Source organism: Phlebotomus papatasi, chromosome 2 (genome assembly GCF_024763615.1).
Source record: "Phlebotomus papatasi isolate M1 chromosome 2, Ppap_2.1, whole genome shotgun sequence".
Taxonomy (NCBI): Eukaryota; Metazoa; Arthropoda; class Insecta; order Diptera; family Psychodidae; genus Phlebotomus; species Phlebotomus papatasi.
The window spans coordinates 96,829,640-96,835,897 of record NC_077223.1 but is presented as its reverse complement, the minus strand read 5'-3'; the positions used below and the strand labels follow the sequence as shown (position 1 = coordinate 96,835,897).

Genomic DNA, 6,258 nt, shown 5'->3' with positions numbered 1-6,258 from the left:
GTACTTTCGCATCAAGCGCCTGGAAAGTTGGCCTTTTGAAATGGAGCTATTTGAAGCCAATTCCTAAATTGATCTCGGACTCAGCTCACAGTGCTCCAAGGAAAAAATTATTTAAACAAAAATTTAGTGTATTTATCCCTCCATACGGAAAGGTATCTTATAATACGGAAAAACTTCTCACTTTTTAAATATTTAGCATGACGATCACGAGTGCAGAAAAATTTCCATACGCATTTGTATGTGAAAGTAAGAAATTGGCTTCAACTTTGAAGGCCACTCGCCTGGGACTAGTTTCGCATCATTTATCATTCACCGGTTCTCAACCGATTTGAGCTGATTCATAAATCATTCAAAAGAACCTCCAAAATTGTTTTAAAAGTAAATAGAATTGATTTTCGGATAAATATTAGTTATCGGCTATGAACCGTTTCATTACTGGTTCAGAACCGATTAGAACCGGTTCAGTTTTATAGGAAATTCCAAGACCTTTCCAATGAGCAAAAACATGACCCCATTCGGTTGATAAATTCGCTCTCTAGTGTCTTTTTCACCTTGAAAAACCGTTATTAGGAATGATTCAACTGTATTGTCGTATAAGGACGAAATGTCCGCTTAGGTAATCTCTAAAACATATCCAAAAATGAAAAAATCGCACTACGCGTTTTCGAGCAATCCCAAAAAACATGGTTTTGGATGGGAAGGGGAGGGTTGGGGAAAAAATGAGGGGCATTTTACGATCCTTGGGTCGACTTATGGGGGGGGGTCCCCCAAAGGTCCCAAGTCGCTATCTCTAACCGTTTGGCCTCTAGTTCTCTATATTTGTTGGCAAAAGTGGTCTTCGGGGCATGGAAGGTGGAAATTTTGGGTGGGGGGGTAAAAATCGAGAATTATATATACTGCTCTCTCCGTGGAGTTCGAGCAGTAATATATCAAGATTTTTCTTCTCAAAGAAATTTTAAAAACGATAAAACGTCAATCGGTATGCTCACAGTCGGAGTTTAATTCTCCAAAAGTGTCTCGGCTAAAATGCAAATAGTTTTCAATTAGCGAAAACCAGTTACAAGCCCAGATAAACTTATGGTAGCTGAGATTCCTTACAGGTCACTTCAATATGGCTGTTTTAAATTCAATTTTTGAACTCTATTAGGTTGGGTTAGGGAGGTCGGAAAGTGAAGCTTAAATTTTTCTTCAATAGAAAGCTGATATGATTGAACATGAGTGTAAAAAAAACAATATTATGGAAAGTGAGCATAATACCAGAAATTTGGAATTATTGGAATTATTATTGTTTGAATTTTTAACACTTTATAATTTTAATTTGATTAATTCAATTTTATGCCTTATACAATATTTGGTGAATTTCAGTAGAGCTAAAATTTCCAAAAACAAATTCAATTTGAACACTTGTTTGAACATTAATAAATCAATCAGTCTGCATTTGACCGTCATGGTACCAAAACCAATTGGTCCATATTATTGTACTGTAGTGATGAATGTGAAATCCCATGATACGATTTGTCCAATTAATCTCTATGTTAGCTCTAATTAATATATTAATTTATGTTATTTAATAGTCTAAACAACAATTTAATTCTTAAAAATTATTGAGCTATGAGATAAACAGCTTAGAAAAACGAACTGCTCTCTCTTGGAGTTCGAACAGTTAAAATTAAATCACAACATGAATAGTGGTTATAACCAATCGTATTTACTATTACTTATTTTTTTTAATTTATGTATTTTATTTAGGTATCCTAATATGGAAAAAAGGCCAAGTCTTTCAATGCATCTTTAAAAAGCTTATGAGAATTTTGTATCAAAAAATTTTATATTTTAACCTGAAAATAAAAGGCTTGATCTCAAAGGAGCTGTAATTCGAGGTATGTGATATTCCAAAAATAAAATGAATGGCCACAAATTCTATTACAATTTTGAAATGGTTCTCATCGATGCTGTAAAAGATACTAAATCCCATGAAGTGCTAGACTTAATAAGGCCATTTACACCGCCGCATTGGATTAAGATTGAAATGTTCCAAAATCGGATTTTGGGACAAGTCAGTCTGAATCTAATGCGATAGTCTAAATGACGTCAATGACACCGTTTAGATTGCGGCCTTAGATTGAGACTTAATGATCCGAAATTTGATTTCGGAACAGTTCAATCCCAATCTAATGCGGCGGTGTAAATAGCCTCAATGAATTGTAATTGCTTCCAACGACCATTAGAAGCAATAAGATCGAAAATCACGAGCCTTTTAGTTTAGACGAGATTAAATTTAAAAGACTCAGAATCTACTCTGTTTTTTTTTTGGATTCGATCTATAAATGATGAAAACTTTTCCTGACAAAAAAAACCAAAGTTGTTAAACTAAAAAGCTAATGATAACCATAGTGAAATACATACAGACTCACTCTGAAGGTAGATTTGGATTCAAATCAATCTAAACCTTACTATTACGCTAAAATATCACTTCAATTGTTACTACAATACTTCAAATATTTTACTTTTAGTTTTACAATAAATTCACGAATTAAAAATATATTTCAAATAAATTTAAAAAAAACGAATAGAGGGATGTGAGGCTATTTTGAAAATATTATTTTTCGAATATTTATAAAGAAAGGTGAGCGAGCTTCAACGTGAAATAATTTAGAGAGACAGGACAATGTGATGTAAATATAAATTAAATCATATCTAGATCCAGCTTTCATTAGAAATTAGATAAAGGTCCTGTAGTCGGCCTGTTCCTCAACTCGGCTAGTGAGGTTATTTATTCAATTTTGTTATATTTGCTATAATATGGTCTAAAAGGTCTAACATTATAAGGTCTACTATATAAAACATATAATGCAAATCAGTGAAAATTTCATAAAAATTGACTACAAAACGTAAAAAAAAAACAATTGTTAAAATAATTCCACTGGCCGAGTTAACCCTCTAACGTGTAAGACCGCCTCAAGGCGGTCTTCACAAAACCCACATTTACAGCGACAATAAAGGTTTTATTTATTTAAAAGTGCTGTAGTGTCCTCGGTAATAGTCTAACTAATATCTCTTGAAAGTTTAAACTCATTTTGACTCTTCGTTTTGTTGCTATTCCCAGTTTTGTGTGACAGGTCAGAGAAAAAGCAACAAAAAATATTTGTACAAAAAAACTCATTTCCAATTTTCATAAAAATACCGATTTAAAGTTATCTGACTAAAATAAATTTATTTTTTACTAAAAGATATGTCATTCTACTTTGTATATTTTATTTAAAAAAAAATTGAAAAAGCTAAAAATGTGAATTTTAGAAGCAAAATGAGTTTCAAAAAATTTTTATATTTTCTCACCTAGCGCTTAAACTAAAAGAGATAATGAAGAATGGATGGTTTTTTCGACTTTATTGAATCATAATTATCCTAGAAAATATTGTTTTAGAACTTTTTTTCGCATATTAAAGAAAACACCGTTAGAGGGTTAAGGAACAGGCCAACTACAGGGCCTTTACCGTATGCGAAAAAATAGCGTTTTCATATCCTCAGCTTAATGCAGTTCAACCCCCTTCTAATATTGCCAAATATTGCACAATTTTACTTACTTGTAACGGTTAAATTAACTTTTGTGTTTTTAGTACGGCTTTTCATGAAGTCAATGCGACACCTGTAGATACCAGCGTCGGAACTTTTAATGGAATCTAAGAATAAAATGGGCGGTTTAGAATAAAAGTGGCGAAAATTACTTCATTTTTTTTTAATTGCTGATCAGTTTATCCGGATTTGTTAAACTTGTAATACATAAATCTTTCCAATTGACAAAAAGCTTCTCTCATAAACGACAAAAGTCGATGCTTGTAGTATTTTTCACATTGTCGTCTCGTGAAAGTGGCTTAGGGAGTGGGTGATGTGAAACATTTCAGCAGAATTGTAACTGTGGCCAACCACTCACATCCATCAATAATGCACCATGGCAGCCGATAGGAAATGCGGCAAGACTAATGCCAGAGTATATCAGGGAGCATCAAATTATTGGCAACCACATAGTGCATTTTCCCTCAAAACTTAATACTCAACCAGACTCTTGTTCCTTGCATATCACGGAGAATGTGGCGACTGGTGGGATTAAACTTCCATTTACTGCAATCAACGAGCCACAAGATGCTTCAATCGACCAGAATTTCATTAAGCTTTCGCAGCTCTTTGGTGAAACCATTTTGAGATTGTTTTGTTGCACAAATACTCAATTTTCATTCAAAATGCCAATAAATTCGAAATTGCAACGGTCATATCCTTCATGCAAAATTACAAACACGTAATGAAAACCCTTTAGGGCAGAGTTGGTTTATCACTATTATGAACATTTCAAAATACTCAGGAATCATTGAATATATTGAAAGTAAACAACTTCTTAATTTCTCTTGAGGACAGTTATTCGTATAGAGTTTTGCAATTGTTACTTCAACTCAGATCCCTTGATAGTTCAGCCGATCCTAATTGAATTTCTTCACAGAAACGTACATTTTCTCCTTTAAAAAGTTTTCCGTAGACTTCAGCACAATAATAATTTGCTCGTCCGAATTGATAAATTTTGATATTGAATATTAGTAACTTTTTAAATAATGTATTCAATTAAATTGACTTGTTACAATTTTTTTTCACAAATTTTCCAGTTTTTTATTGCGCAATTACCATTAAGTAATGAGGCAGAGTGAATTGCTTTTGCTACTTTGGTGAAACAGGGGCATAAGCAAGGGCATCCAAGTTGTTCCTCTGTCGCTCTCATTCCAGAAAGATGTACCCATTACCAAGTGAAATTACTCGAATCGTCTATCCGCTTGATTTTTAATTCAGACAGACTTACTACCGATTAAATTGATTCACAAGTCAGAAAACCACTTCTTAATTGAAAATTGATTAAGAATTCCGCATTTTAGAATGTTTTGACGTAGGTAATAAGCTTAAGAAAAATTAAAAAAATAATCTTTAAGGGTATTTTACCGATTCATTACCGATTAAATATTAACAATAGGGGAAAGTGCCCATGCTTAATACCATTGGAAGCTTCGTAATGATTAAATTTTTCCTATGTTTCTCAATAAACTGGACTCTGCAATATAATTTTAAAAACTGGCCAATTTCCATATTTTGAAACATAGAAAATTTAGTCATTACGAGGCTTCCAATGGTATCAAGCATGGGCACTTTCCTCTACTGCCACGTATAGGTTTTAAGATTTAATATAAGTTTTAAGTTAAGAATCTCATGTTTTTTTTAGTGATTGTTTACCTTGTCGAGAATTTCTTTCAATAACTTAGAATTAATCAAGTCGATATAAAATAAAATATGGTTCTCTGATTCGTTAGATTAGAGGTCACGAAATAAGACTTATTTTCCTGTTCTAAATAAACTCATAATTGCCTTACAATGTGATTTTACTTTAGGTGGCCAAAAGTGCTTATATGGCCAAAAGGGCTGACTCTACCCTATATGCACAAAATATGTTCGATTGGACTTTTCCTAAAAAATCGACAAATAATACAAATCACTCGAGCCGTTTTCGAGAGGAACCCAAATAACATGGATTTGAAGAGACAGGAGGGGAGAGGAAAAACGAAAAAAAAACGTTTGGAGATACCGTTTTTTTTTTATAATAGGTCACAGAAGACCAGAAGTTCATATCCCTTATCGTTTATGCTGCAGAGCAATGACAGGTTGACAAAAGGGATTAAAGTTAAATTTATTCAATTTTATTCAAATAATAACAAAATGGACAAAATGTTAAAATAACGTTCTGGAAATGTTTATTTTACCCTGCAGTTTTGATCCGAATTCTGTGTAAATATTATGCTTTTTAGGTGTTATTGTGCTTTTTAGGAGTTAAAGTTACCCATTTTCATGTTAATTTTTCTCTTAGAAAAGTATAAAATTAACACTAAAAAATGTTGATATAATTTTACACCTAAAAAGTGTTAAAGTTATGAAGAAAAAAAGGTAAATCGCACCCCCGTTTTTTTTTCAGTGTTAGAAAGCTCTAATACAAAGGTACTACCCTATTAAGATTTTTTGTGAAAAGACAAATATTTCTGCAGAGCCTTTAGAAAAAAATATGAATTGCTAATTTTTGTTTCTGTCCAAATACAACTTTGATCCTACATATTATTTTATGCGTAATATTAACCTAAATTGGTGTGAAATTTAAGTAATTCCAGATATTACAAATGAGTTCTGTATTATTACTCACAGTGCTCTTAACTTATAACCTCAATAAAAGCATTT

General features: G+C 32.4%; 1 protein-coding gene across 1 annotated transcript in view; it reads left to right on the top strand.

The window, feature by feature from the left end:
• LOC129802577 (protein yellow-like) overlaps positions 1-6,258 on the top strand; it is a 325,562-nt gene that overhangs the window by 19,294 nt on the left and 300,010 nt on the right. The window lies entirely within an intron of this gene.